The sequence below is a fragment of the Trachypithecus francoisi genome, unplaced genomic scaffold (assembly GCF_009764315.1).
Source record: "Trachypithecus francoisi isolate TF-2019V2 unplaced genomic scaffold, Tfra_2.0 Contig00137, whole genome shotgun sequence".
NCBI classification, from domain to species: Eukaryota; Metazoa; Chordata; class Mammalia; order Primates; family Cercopithecidae; genus Trachypithecus; species Trachypithecus francoisi.
Genome location: NW_022680485.1, coordinates 195,201 through 209,865, shown reverse-complemented (window position 1 = coordinate 209,865; position 14,665 = coordinate 195,201). Strand labels below are relative to the sequence as shown.

General features: G+C 40.3%; 1 protein-coding gene and 1 long non-coding RNA gene across 7 annotated transcripts in view; one reads left to right on the top strand and one right to left on the bottom strand.

The window, feature by feature from the left end:
* The window catches only part of LOC117064905 (zinc finger protein 91-like), a 338,773-nt gene that overhangs the window by 190,986 nt on the left and 133,122 nt on the right, over positions 1 to 14,665 (top strand). The window lies entirely within an intron of this gene.
* On the bottom strand, positions 3,173 to 6,023 carry LOC117065573. Its single transcript, XR_004429985.1, has 2 exons — positions 5,742 to 6,023; positions 3,173 to 3,786 (listed from the first exon to the last, which is right to left on the bottom strand). It is a non-coding gene; the product is annotated as an uncharacterized LOC117065573 (long non-coding RNA).

Genomic DNA, 14,665 nt, shown 5'->3' with positions numbered 1-14,665 from the left:
ATTTTGCTGGTGATTGCTGAGCTTCCTGTATATGTATGTCTAATTCTTTTGGTAGAGTTGGGAAGTTTTCATCAATTATTTTCTGAAATAGATGTTCTAAACTTTTTGATGTGTTTTATTCCTCAGAAATAATGATAATTTTTAAGTTTAGTCACTTTATATAGTCGCAAACATCTCACAGTCTTTGTTTATTCTTTTTTATTCTTTTCTCCTTATTTTTGTCTGAATAGATTTTTAATAAAATCCTCTTTGGTGGCAGTCTTACACTGCTGGGATCATCAAAAAAGAAAGGGAAATAGAAGGGAACCGCCAAGCAGATATTGAAGCAAAAAGAGCCGCAAGGCAGGACCCTCCATTAGAAATGCTTATAGAAGGACCCCTAGTATGGGGTCATCCCCTCCAGGAAACCAAGCCTTAGTACTCAGCAGGAGAAACAGAATGGGGAACCTCACAAGGACATAGTTTCCTCCCCCTCAGGATGCCTAGCCACCAAAGAAGGAAAAATAATTTTGCCTGCAGCTAACCAATGGAAATTACTTAAAACCCTTCACCAAACCTTTCCCTTAGGCATTGATAGCACCCATCAGATGGCCAAATTATTATTTACTGGACCAGGCCTTTTCTTTTTTTTTTTTTTTTCACTAAGGAAATTACTGGTTTATTCAGCAATAAATAAAAACTTACTGAGCACAATATGCCAGACCCTCTTCTAAACTCTTTATGTTAACTTACTTAATCTTCACAAACACATTTTGAAGTAGGTACTGTTCATAACCCCATTTTACAAAAGAAAAAACTGAGTTTTAGGGAGATTAATTGCTGGACCGAGGTCCCAGAACTGGTAAGTTGCAGGTAAAATTTGAACCCATTTCTTCAGATGTCAAGTTGTGTTTTTTTGTCTTTCCGTCATGCTACTGACTCCCAAACCAAATGAAACTGGCAGCCCAGATTCTTTCAGAGAGATGCTGTAAAAGAGTTCCCCTAGCAACCTCACCTGTTAAACCCCCAAACTAAGTCTGAAGAGCAAAGCAGGAGTCTGACTGCTCTTCAAAGGGAGAGATATCAGGAAGCACGATGTAGTGAATCCTCTTTCTGCTAGGTGCTAAGAGTGTAATCCTGGACTTGTCAGTGGCCCTCTCTGGTATTCAGGATCCTCATCTGAAAGAGTTGGCTTCTCCAGGAAAGGAGAGGGGAGGGTGAAGAGGCCCAGGGTCTGTCCATCTCAAGGGGATGGTGGGTTACAGAAGTCACTGACCAGCACTCCAGGCCGGATCTTGCTGGACCAGGCCTTTTCAAAATTATCAAGTAGATAGTCAGGGCCTGCAAAGTGTGCCAAAGAAATAATCCCCTGCACTGCAGGCCATACATTTCAATCTCTGTATCTTTAACATCCTGTTAAATTTGTGTCTTCCAGAATTGAAGCTGTAAAGCTACAAATCATTCTTCAAATGGAGCCCCAGATACGGTCCATGACTAAGATCTACCATGGACCCCTGGACCGGCCTGCTAGGCCATGCTCCGATGTTAATGACATCAAAGGCACCCCTCCCAAGGAAATCTCAACTGCACAACCCCTACTATGCCCCAATTCAGCAGGAAGCAGTTACAGTGGTCATTGGCCAACCTCCCCAACAGCACTTGGGTTTTCCTGTTGAGAGTGGGGATTGAGAGACAGGACTAGCTGGATTTCCTAGGCCGACTAAGAATCCCTAAGCCTAGCTGGGAAGGTGGCCACATCCACCTTTAAAGACGGGACTTGCAACTTAGCTCATGCTCGACCAATCAGGTAGTAAAGAGAACTCACTAAAATGCTAATTAGGCAAAAACTGGAGGTAAAGAAATAGCCAATCATCTATCACCTGAGAGCACAGCGGGAGGGACAATGATCGGGATATAAACCCAGGCATTCAAGCAGGCAATGGCAACCCCCTTTGGGTCCCCTCCCATTTTATAGAAGCTCTGTTTTCACTCTATTAAATCTTGCACTGCAAAAAAATAAAAACATCTTTAAAGGTCTGAAAATTTGGGCTGGGCACGGTGGCTCACACCTGTAATCTCAGCACTTTGGGAGGCCAAGGTAGGTAGATCAGCTGAGGTCAGTAGTTCAAGACTACTCTGGCCAACATGTTGAAACCCCGTTGCTACTAAAAATACAAAAATTAGCTGGGCGTGGTAGCAGGTGCCTTTAATCCTGGCTACTCACAAGACTGAGGCAGGAGGATTTCTTGAACCCAGGAGGCAGAGGTTGCAGTGAGCAGAGATTACACCACTACACTCCAGCCTAGGCAACAGAGTGGGACTCCATCTAGAAAAAAAAAAAAAAAGGCTGAAATTGTTTTTTATGTCTGAAGCCTTTTTAAGGTCTTTTAAAGTCATTTCAATGAATTTTTTTTCTTAGAATACTGGAGAATTATTGTGTTTCTTTGAAAGTGTCATAAACCTTGCTTTTCTGTGTTTTCTGTGTCTTTGTACGTCTTTATGTTGATTTCCATACATCTAGAGGAACAGTTCCTTCATTTTATTTCTGAGTTTACATTCATTGGAGAAAGCTTTTTTTTTTTTTTACGTTATTACCATGATGTTTATTGCATGGAGCCATTTGGCTTTACTTTTGGGTTTGTGCATAGGAAAGACTGTATAAGTTTCTTGAGTATAAACATATATATGTGTGTGTGTATATATATGTGTGTGTATATATATATAACCAACATTGTATTGGCTTTGGAATCATCTTTTCTCTTAGGTTGATTTTTAAATGTAAGTCTCAGAAAACAATTTATGTTGTGTTGTTCATTGAGGGCCAGCACTCCTGATGTAAAAGGGTGAGAAGGTAGTAGGGGGTGTATGATGACAAATTACTTAATAGTTATAATGTACATTATCTGAGTGATGGATACCCTAAAAGTCCTGATTTTATCACTCTGCAATCTATGCATGGAACTAAATTACACTTGTACCCAACACATTTGTATAAATAAATAAAAAACAGCCACTACTAAGAGTTTGCTATCTTGCTTATTCATACATGAAAATACATTACAATGTTTCCTATGATATTCACTATTATTGTTACAGGAGTTGAAAAGAAATTATTTAGGCAGATAGAGCAAAACAGTCCTTGATAAAGTTTTCTTTTCAATAAAAAGAAGTCCACAAATTATTATTACATTTTTTTTAGCAAAGAGCAGCCTGTAAAATTGAGCTGCAGACATAGATAAGCAAGCTGGAAGCTTGCATGAATAAATGCCGGCAGCCATGCTGCAGCTTGCTCTGCAGTGAATGCCAAGAAATAAGTATTCAGACAATTACAGCTGAACAGGGAGGGGAGCAGCTCCTCCAAGAGAGCGCTGCTTTAAGATTCATCTGCCAAGTATTCATTGAGAAGGCTAGTTGAACTACAATTTACACAAACAAGAAACATCCACCATGTGGCTATTTGGGGTCGGGTCATGAGGCACATATGGCCTTATTACATCTAAAAGCACTCAAAGCACATTCTTAGGAGGCTGTGTTTAGCACTCCTTATCACACATTCTGTTCCTTGTCCTATTTTCAGGGTCAAGGAATTAGTCTCATGCACAAACAACTTACACACAGTGCCTCAGTATTTTTCCATGCCTTGACCTCATATGCCTTGTACATAAGCTTGAATGTATTGTACACTCCCCACATTTCCCCCTTCTTTAATTCTTAGAACGTGCTGATTATCCAATGTAAAGTAAACTTCTATCATTCTTCCCTGGTCATAGTTGGGTTGAGTGGCCGTACAAAGCCATTTGCAGATGCCTAAAAGATACAAAAAAGAATAAACATAACGACCACCACCCCAAAGCATATGTTTAGCCCAGACAACCAAGTATTTGGGTTCAACCACTGAAAGTCTTCTTGTAATAACTGAAGGGTATTTGTTTGTAATTGCTGAGACCATCACTTAGGCTGTTTATTTAACTCACACTAAAGAGTAGAAACTCAAGAAGACAGGTGGTGGTGGTAAGCCTCATGTAGGTGTGCCTTCACTCTCCCAGGTATATTGGGAGCTATTATGTGGCGTAAGTGTGACACAGATTGAATTATATTGCTAATCACAATGTAAATTTTGACGGGTAATGAATGCCTGCTGTGGATCCCCTAACCATTCAATGACAGCTTCAAGGGCCACTAGGTGAGATAAAATATTTTTATCAGTATTTACTTGTTCTTAAAATTCATGGGTTACATTGTATACCATGTGGTTCACTACTGAGGCTGTATGAATAGAGTCCGTCAAAGAGACAGCTGCAGTAGCAGCAATTGTTAGTATAATAATAGCTGAAACTAATAAGGCAATTAGAGAGGCCAGACTTTTTTTTTTTGAGTATGAGACAATGCTTTTCTAAATAACTGCAAGATAGAATCCCCTTTCCAGTTCTGGGTTGGATATACAGGGAGCCACAATCCTGACCACCATTTTTAAATAATGACATAGGGCCGGGCGTGGTGGCTCACAATCCCAGCACTTTGGGAGGCCGAGGCAGGCAGATCATGAAGTAAGGAGTTTGAGACCAGAATGACCAACATGGTGAATCCTTGTCTTTACTAGAAATACAAAAACTAGTTGGGCATGGTGGTGTATGCCTGTAATCCCAGCTTCTTGGGAGGCTGAAACAGGAGAATTGCTTGAACCCAGGAGGCAGAGGTTGCAGTAAGCTGAGATCGCGCCACTGCACCCCAGCCCATGTGGCAGAACGACACTCTGTCTCAAGGGAAAAAAAAAGAAAATCATGACATAGTTTATATTTAATTGTGTAATGTTTTGATGAGACAAGCATGTAGCATATCAACTACTGGAAGAGACAGTAATACTATAAAAGGATTGATTCTGTTCTATGTTAGGAATACCCTGCCCAAACAAAAGTATATAGGGGTGCATAGCACAAATCAGGACTGTATCAGTAATATTATTGTGCAAGGAGAGGGTGTAGTTGTCACCACTATAAATGTAATCACTTTTATTATGAAAGAACCCATTCAAAAAAGGGAAGACCTAGTTTCCAAATTTGGGTATGCACAGGGCCTAAAACTTGTTCCCCTTTTGATTGTAATATTTGTCCTGAAAGCCCATACTCTGACCAGGTGATGGAACTATTGGCTGGACTCCCAAATCCAATAGTCTGACTTGCAGACATGGGATCTCCAAGGGGTCCCCAATCAAGTAAGGTGCCATTATCAAACAGGTCCTTGACGCGGCACAGGTTGTCTGCATGGGGACCACTGGACAGCCTCAAACTTATATCGCCAGTCTTTTCTCGGATGGCATATAGGAAGATCAGGCATTTGTATAATTTCATTAGAAACCTCAGTAAGATTACTCGTAATGGCAGAAATAAAAGTCAAGTTTGTGGGCTTAACATCCCTTTTGAGCTGATAGTAAAGATACTCCTGAGGAATGTGAGTAAAGTGAGTAAAGTGAGTACACTTATGTGCCAATGTAGAGAAACAAAGAGGAGGATTGCTAGACAATAAAGTCAAGGAGTCACTAAGTTTAATCCATCCCAAATTTTCAGTGATGGAGTAAGGGCCATCCATCGACTTCCCATCCAAGAAGTATTATTAGATGACAAAGGTGGGTCAGCATCCCACCACGTAATAACATTGAAAACCAAGGGATTCAGAACATGACTCCAATAAACATGTTCTTGAGCTAAGCCCACCTGGCAAAGAACAAGAATTACCAGCCACCCCAACATCCATGTCTGTCTTACTTTCTCAGAAGCTTCCCCAATTACCGCCAGATACATACGAAACTGGTTCTCTGCAGTTGCAGGGGCTCCCATGGATGCAAGCCAGATAGTTGTTGGTCCCTATCTGGGTAATGTCAGGTGCTGGCTGTCCCCAGGTAATGTCAGGTGCCTTCCAAATCATCACTGTCAGTTTTGGTCGATTCTCCAACGACAGGTCCTTCATTATCAGGAGGTGCTTTCTTCAGTGGTCTCTAACTCATAATATGGTTTCACTCATTTTATGGGGATCCATTCTAGTCCTGTAGTTCATGAAACACAAACCGCACCTCGACTCCATTGCAATGCCTCATAAAGTCCCTCCCAATTCCCTGTACAAATGTCTCAAATTTAACACCTTTCGTTTTGTGACCTCAACCAGTTTCATCCTACGATCAATAACCATCTGGCCATCTTGTCCAATATTCAAAAAATTGAGAGTAAGATTTTTGCTCTCTGTTCTCGAGGAGAGAGCTCCCATATTCCCTTTTTCATGTATTAAGATATATTTTAAGGGTTTGATGAGCTTGTTCAACAATGGCCTGACAGGTCGAGTTATAAGAAATACCAGTTTTGTGTTGTATGTGCCAAAGTTGCAATGCATTCAGAAAACTAGTGCTAAGATAGCAAGGACCATTATCAGTTTTAATAGTCTGTGGAGGGCCTAAGGTCATAATAGATTCAAAAAGATAAGCAATTGCATCTTTAGTTTCTTCTCCAGTCTATGGAGTCACGTATATCAGGCCCGTATAAGTGTCCACAGTAACATGGAGAAATTTAAAGTGTCCAAAAGGTGAATGCTGATAATACCAGTTTGCCAGGTAGCATTAGGTACCAGACCTCATGGGTTGGCACCAAGTCGAGTGATAAAAGGGAGAGAGAATGCTGTTGGCAATCAGGACAAGTTTTAATAATCATGCAAGCTTGATCGAGCATTAAATGAAACTGTTGTTTAAGACTGTGAGCAGGCTGGGCACAGCAGCTCACACCTGTAATCCCAACATTTTGGGAAGCCGAGGTGGGTGGATCACCTGAGATCAGGAGTTCGAGACCATCTTGACCAATGTAATGAAACCCTGTCTCTATTAAAAATACAAAAATTAACTGGGCATGATGGCATGAGCCTGTAATCACAGCTACTCGGGAGGCTGAGACAAGGGAATCACTTGAACCTGGGAGGTGGAGGTTGCAGTGAGCTGAGATCATACCATTGCAGTTCAGCCTGGGCAACAAGAAACTCTGTCTCAAAAAAAAAAAATGAAACTCTGTCTCAAAAAAGAAAAAAAAAAAAAGACTGTCAGCATTCTGATGAAAGAAGGAATGATCAGCTTGAGCTTACAAAAATGCAGGAGAGTCTCCAAACCTCATCTGTGTTTGTACCAGAGCATCAGCTTGAGTGTTCCCTTCTGACAAGGGACCAGGTAGCCCAGAATGAGAGCGAATATGTGTGATATAAAAAGGTGACAATGGGGGCAAAGGAGCTCATGTATTGTGAGAAACAGGGTTAGCAGGGGTTCTTTAGTAATGCCTTTTAAATGTGCGAGATGTAAATGAGTAATACTATACACTGCATAAGCAGAATCACTATTTATGTTCATGTCTTAGTAAGGAAAAGTTTGTAAGACCAATATTAGGGCACCTAACTCAGCCTGTTGTGTAGTTTTGAAATGTTCCTGGATTTTGTGCTACCAATTTTGCATGGCATCTTGCCACACTATAGCTGACTTTCCCATTTTTCTTGAACCATCTGTAAAGACAGTAGTGGTATGAAGCAAGGGCTCAGAGACAACAATAGATGCAAATTTAACAGGCACAGTTTGTAAAAAGTTCAGGAGCTTAGAGGCTGGTAAATAGAAACTGATATTACCAATAAAGTTGGCCATTGCAACTTGCCAATCAAGATCACAGGCTAAGAGAGTATGAAATTGTCCCTCGCTTAAAAGTAAGAAAAGAGTAGCAGGGTCATATCCTGAAAATTGGATACAATGTTGGCATCCCTTTATGAGAAGCTATTAAATCTGTGGTCTTTTGTAGGTGTTTTGAGGGGGTTACAAGACAGGTAAAGCCACTCCAAAGGAGAAACATTTGTTCCAACTTGCCCAAGCATTCCTGTAGGGCTTTGAGGGGTATTAAAAATCAAAAGATCTATAGGTCTGTCAGGATCTAAACCCAATATGCACCATTGGGCCAAGACTTGCTCCAGAGCCATAAGCCTTGCCTGTGCTAGCGAAGAGAGGTTTGGCAGTGAATTTAAAGCAGAGTCACCTTTCAGGGTGTCAAAAAGATTAGTCAAGTAATTTGTAGGAATGCCTAAATAGGGACGTATCCAACTAATCTTTCCTAGGACTCGCTGTCATGTATTTAGTTAAGTGCTGTGGAAGAATTATTTTCGTAAGTTGTGGCCTGAGCGTAGTAGATAAAATAAGACTTCCTATATAGAGCCACAGAGCCATCAGCTGGACTTTTTCTTGTGCAATAACGAGACCATATTGTGACATATGCTGTACTACCATTGCATGAAGTTGATGTAGTAATGACTGATGCTGAGCAGCTATCAAAATATCATCCATATAGTGGAAAATTTTTGCCTAGGAGAAGGATTGATGCACAGGAAGTAAGGCTTCATGTACATAAAGCTGACATATAGTAGGGCTATTCATGATCCCCTGGGGTAGAACTGTCCATTGATAACATTAAACTGGTTGCAGAGTATTATAAGTGGAAACAATAAAAGCAAAATTTTCTCAATCCTCAGGATGCAAGGGTATGGTTTTAAAAAAAATCCTTTAGATCAATTACAATAAGAGGCCAGTCTTTGGAGATCATAACCAGAGAAGGTAATCCTGGTTGCAAAGGCCCCATAGGAAACATTACAGCATTAATAGCACAGAGGTCATACAATAACCTCCACTTTCCTGACCTTTTAAGAATGGTAAAATAGGAGTGTTCCAGGGACTAGTCCTAGGCTCAATGTGGCCAGCATCTAGTTGTTCTTGTACGAGACATTGGTTGTGTTGCAATTTTTCCTTCTTAATGGGCCACTTATCCTCTACTGGGCTAGTAGTTTTCCACTTGGTTTTGATAATTTTCAAAGGAGCAGTGGTCCCTACCAAAAAGGCGGCAGGACAGAGAGGTTTAAGCCCCACTGTTCTAGGGCATCTCATCCCCACAGAGAAAATGGAATCTCTTCAGATAAAGGGCTGAACATGGGTGACCTTGCCTTCCGGGCCCAAAAGTGGATGAATATGCCTACTTAAAAAAAAAAAAAAAAAAATCTGCTTTTTTATAAAACTTGATAAAAAATAGTATTTCAAACTGTATAGTCACCAGAAGTACACAGTTATCAAAAATGCACACACTTCACTTGGCATCTCCAGCACCTTCAGCTTTCTGTGCCTGGTCTGTTTTGGCATCTCCGTTTTCTGCAGGGTTATTCTCCTCCTTGCCAGCATCAGCTTTTCCCTTTTTCCCTTTGGGTACCCTCTCCCTTCTTTGCAGGGGCCTTTTTAGGCTTGGGCTCTGGCTTTGGAGGAGCAGGTTTAGCAGACAACCTCGCGGATCTTCTCTGTGGTTCGTCCTTCACCTTGGCTTTATCTCCTTTAGCATCCCCTTCAGCCTTTCTCTTGGGCATGGTGGCGACGGCGGCGGAAAGTAGGTGCTGGACGCCGGATGCAGCGGCGCGCGGGCTTTGGTCGGTCCGGGGGTCGTTCTCGCCTCTTCTTCAGAATATACCTACTTTTTAATGGCTGTTGATACCCTTCAACACCCATGATAGACTATCAGGCAGGAGAGGCCCAATCTGAAGGCCACTGTTTTTTAGCTGTTATAGTTTGATCAGCCACCATATCAATAATTCTCATAAGCATAACTCCATTAATTGTTACTTCCAAGTGTGGCCTATGACATGACACTGGAGTACTCCAAAAAACTTTCATCCCTGAGTGGCCGAATCCCGAGGCCCCACAGGTCTTCTGTTGAGCATTACCTTGAAGGTAAGAAATAAGAATAATCTGAGCAAGGCAAGTTCCTTTAGAGATGGTGTGGACCCCTGACATCTGTGCCATAATTTAATTTCTCCTAAATAGTCTGAATCTATGACTCCAGGGAAAATTTGAATTCCTTTACGTGTACTATAAGACCTTCTGATAATCAATCCAAATGTTCCTCTGGATAATGGGCCATAGATTCCAGTAGAAATCAGCTGGACCCCATCTTGCTCTTTAAGCACCATGTCTGTTATGACTCTGAGGTCCAGCCCTGTGCTGCCAGAGGTGGCTGAAGAGAGGTTATGGTTGCTATTTCTGGTCCTGACTAGGAGGGGAAAGTCATTCCCCAAGTCTGGGAATTGGTGTTCCTCCATGGATTTTTCTGAGCGCTGGAGGTCTTGCCCCTCTTCCCGTTTCCCGATAATGGGTGTCCATCCTTATCAAATTTTGATTTTCACTGATTAGCCCAGTGCTTACCTTTGCTGAATCACGGGCATTCTTGAGAGGGTATTTTAGGGGCCTTTGATTTCTTTGGTACTCCCTTCTGTTGGCATTTTCCAAACATGTACATAAGCTTAGTTTTAGAAGTATTCTTCTCAGCATCTCTTCACCAAACTATACCAATTTTATTATTTATTTATTTATTTATTTTTGAGATGGAGGTTTACTCTTTTTTTTTTTTTTTTTGAGACGGAGTCTCGCTCTGTCGCCCAGGCTGGAGTGCAGTGGCCGGATCTCAGCTCACTGCAAGCTCCGCCTCCCAGGTTTACGCCATTCTCCTGCCTCAGCCTCCCGAGTAGCTGGGACTGCAGGCGCCTGCCACCTCATCCGGCTGGTTTTTTGTATTTTTTAGTAGAGACGGGGTTTCACCGTGTTAGCCAGGATGGTCTCGATCTCCTGACCTCGTGATCCGCCCATCTCGGCCTCCCAAAGTGCTGGGATTACAGGCTTGAGCCACCGCGCTCAGCCTGGAGCTTTACTCTTGTAGCCCAGACTGGAGTACAATGGCACAATCTCCAATCACTACACCTCCACCTCCTGGGTTCAAGCGATTCTACTGCTTCATCCTCCTGAGTAGCTGGGATTACAGGCATGTGCCACCACGCCCAGCTAGTTTTTCATATTTTTAGTAGAGACGGGGTTTCACCAGGTTGGCCAGGCTGGTCAGGAACTCCTTACCTCAGGTGATCCACCTGCATCGGCCTCCCAAAGTGCTAGGATTACAGGTGTGAGCCGCTGCACCCAGCAACTATTTTAATTTTAAAAAGTGAGAAGTGGGGAGGGCTTTTTAATGTTTTATTCCTTTCTATTCAGTTTATCTTATCCTATACATAAATGGAATAAAGCGTGGTGTCTGTCCTAATGATATTTATGTTGTGGTGATGCAGGAATATCTATGCTCCCAAGCAAGAGACGAAAAATCATGTTACCTGGGGCCCAAAGAGATGTTCAAGTTACATCTGTCAGGACTGATACCATAAGAGAGAGTCATCTTTTGAGCACAGTGAGATTTTGGTGAGTCACGTGGATGACATCAGAGACAAGCATTAATCAAACTTAGAGTCCTTATAAGACTTTCATATAAGATTGTCTTAGAATATGGTGACCCAACTCACACAGAAGAGGATGGCTGTGCATCCAAGTGAGACTGATATTTTTTCTCAGGAGCAGAAATCTTAATGTAGGAGATGGCCACTCACTGATTAAGAGCATCAGAATTCCTTTCTTGGACTTATTTTTCATGTAATTTCTTAGGCTATGCCCTGATGGAACTCTCTGGGGGTCAGATTCCACACTGTCTCCCTGAGTTGCATAAAGTACAGAACAGCATGCCTGCACTCCAGCTTCTAGTGTGTACCAACTCAGCAGAAAACACATCCCTGTCTATTTGGTTTCAAAAGTACTTTATTTGCCATAAATAAAGTGAATTAATATAGTAGAAACCCAAGGACTGCCTAGGGGTAGTAGCAGGTCTGTCATCACCAGAAGTATTTACATGCTGGCTAGACGAATACTCTGTGGAAATGTTTCACTCGTTGTGAAAGGGGTAAAATAAATCTTTTTCTTGGGCACTGACAGATCTAGCGAAGATCCTACCATACAATAGATAAACAGCAACTTCTGTTTACTAAATAAACTTTATTTTCACAGATTACAGGTGAAGCAAAATATTGATAAAACATTAAGGTATCACAAGATCACTTATGTTCTTTATGGGGTTTCAATTAAGAAATTACATGAAAAATAAGTCCATGAAAGGAATTCTGATGCTCTTAATTAGCATCAGAACTGCTCTGATGGGCTTAAGCCATTGTGAAAGTCCTAGCTTGGTTCCTACGCAGAGTCTCTTCTCATGAATCCTATGCTTAAAAGGCAAACCGATAAAGTATCACTACATCAAACACAAACTTCAACACTCTTAACATTTAGGTGCAAATCTCATCTGAAAATCATTGAAAAGTTCAGGTCATCTACAAGAAATCTGTCCTTTGCATTTTAGTATCAGTAAATTAAAAGGAAAGCAGTAAAAGAATAAGAGAAAGCCATTTAATTATTTTTGTAGGTAAGAACATAACATTGGTTTATCAGTTACATAGTATTTTTCATGCTTCATCCATGCCAGGTACTTAATTTTTAACCAACTCGAACATATTACAAGTGGAGAAATAGCTAAAAACATGGAAAACATATACATAACTCTTTAAAGGGTAGAGAACATGCCCAGTTCATATACATTGCTTAATCCAGCATTCCAATCTCAGTAAGGCACCACCATCCACCCAGCTATAAAATCCAAGATCAGGAAATCATCTATCCCTTCCTCACACCATCCCATCAACAAGCCTCTCCTACCTCTTAAACCTCTATCAAATCCATCTGAGCCCCCATCTCTATTGTCACTATGCTTCAGGCCACCAATGCTTTTCAAATTTTTCATAAACCAGCCTTCTAACTGATCTTCTTCCAAACAGAAGGCCAATCATTATTTCCTTCTACCAGGTCTATTTACTACTACGGGTAGAAATAGTCCATAACATTCAAATCTCACCACAGTACTTCCGTATTCAACACTTTTTACAGGTTTCCAGAGCTCTTACAAGCCTGCTCTAGCCCCCGCCTACTTCATCATTCCTGCCATTCACCTCATTCAGTGTCTTTTCTTCTTCCAAACACACTGTACTTCTCCCACTTCCCTGCACATCCACCTTTTCAACCTCAGCTTCTGTACCTGCTGTTCTCTGAAGGATTTGTTTTTCTTCCTGTCACCATTCTTCAGATATTAGTTCAAATATCACTTCCACAGGATGCCTTCCTTGACCTGCATCCTGACATCCTCCATTCCTCTCCCATACACAAAGGCCAAACTTTACTTCATAAGTTCTTGTCATACTTGACTTTGAGCAGTTAACACTGATATAAGTGAGCTTTTCATGGCTGGATGAGTCTCTTTCAATGTGATATATCCTCTCTGATATTAGCAACTGTCTATCTTTGCAACAAGTAAGCTTGGTGGTAAAGACAGAACCTTCACAAGCAGATAATTGGATATTTGTGGAATAAATAAAAATGTGTAAATGTAAAAACAATCATGGCAATGGTAAATTTGATAGTGAAAAACCGTGTCTTTTAAAAAGAGGCTAAATCTGATACAGAACTGTACTTAGAAAAAATAAATCGTAAAACCTTAATAAGCTTTTCAACACAAAAATGGCTCTTAGAAAATTTATTTTTGTGATTTAAATACAAATCAAATCCAGAGAAACATAAGTTAAGCCTCCTTTAAGTTACTCTTGGTTTACAACTTTTAAGTTGAGGGTTTTAACCAAATACATATAGACTTAACTGATCAAATCACAGAAAACCTGTTTGAGATGTTAAACCATTATAAAACAATCCACTGAACCAACAATTAAAAGCTCTAAAGTAAAAGATAAAATGGCCTAAAAAACTATTTTCTGTATCATAGAGGAAAATATAGAAGCCTCTTCAGAAATAAAACTAAGTTAGAATATTATATCTAAATGTATCTGCCAGGTATGAATCTAAATTCTAGTTATCATACAAGCACTTATTAATCGATATTTACAGTTAGTAATGTATCCTTAATCAATCAGGCTTTCACCTTGTATAAAAGATACTAAGAATTTTTCACTCACAATGCTAGCATTTTCTTTGTTAAAAATTTAATCTTTGAAGAGAAAATCCATTCAATGGTTCACCTTGTGTTTCAGAATACCCACCTTATCTTCTGGGTATCTCTTTTATTTCTAAAAACGTATGTACCTCTATTAAAAGAAAGTTAAAATTTTGATTGTATGTATTTAGAGAAGTGCTTTGTTGTTGTTTTTAACAATAAAGTACCAGGGTAAAATAACTTCCCCGAAACAGTAAAAATGGTTCTTTTTATGAGTGTGATATATAATCAATTATTATCAAGTAGGTGCATTGCACATACACACATCAAGCAAGATTTATACCCTGCAGGTTTCTGGTTTTGTAATCAGTTTTAAAGCCAAGAAGTAATGGAATGAAGGGAAGTTAAAATTATATATAAACAAACACTTCTATTAACTCATACCACGAGTGAAACAAAACTCTAAATAAGTAGAGAAAATGAGTTCACACACTGAAGCTCTGAAATGTTCTGGGTCTTTTATCTGTGCGTTTATTTTTCCTATTGAATTTAAAGTTCAAACCAAAATCCACTAATAATGTTTAGAATTATTAAAGGCCACAGTATGACAGCTTTTAGTGCAACCAGGCATTAAGAAGCATTTTGTTTTCTCTTTAAGCTGAGCCAACTTTTATTTTAGAATTTCTGTAATTCAACATTCTTTCCCACCAAAGCACCTAAATCTTTTTCATGTAGCTGCAAATGACTACATGACAGATATGCCAAAGTTGTTAGTTTATGTCCACTTC